Genomic DNA, 202 nt, shown 5'->3' with positions numbered 1-202 from the left:
AACTACTGCTGTCTGAGAACTAAATCGACATGGTATGAAACAGCACTTCACAAATACCTGATCCAAGCAAATAAGCTGACTTGGATAAGAAACAGACATGTTAAATAGGCAAGATAGAGTACTGAGCTGATGCAGGTAAGTTCCTTCCAGTATTTAATGTGGCTTATTCCTGGTTTGGTTTCTTTGCACAGTCCAGCATTGC

Source organism: Egretta garzetta, unplaced genomic scaffold (genome assembly GCF_000687185.1).
Source record: "Egretta garzetta isolate BGI_Z169 unplaced genomic scaffold, ASM68718v1 scaffold271, whole genome shotgun sequence".
Taxonomy (NCBI): Eukaryota; Metazoa; Chordata; class Aves; order Pelecaniformes; family Ardeidae; genus Egretta; species Egretta garzetta.
The sequence above is the reverse complement of the archived record's forward strand: the minus strand, read 5'-3'. Positions refer to the sequence as shown.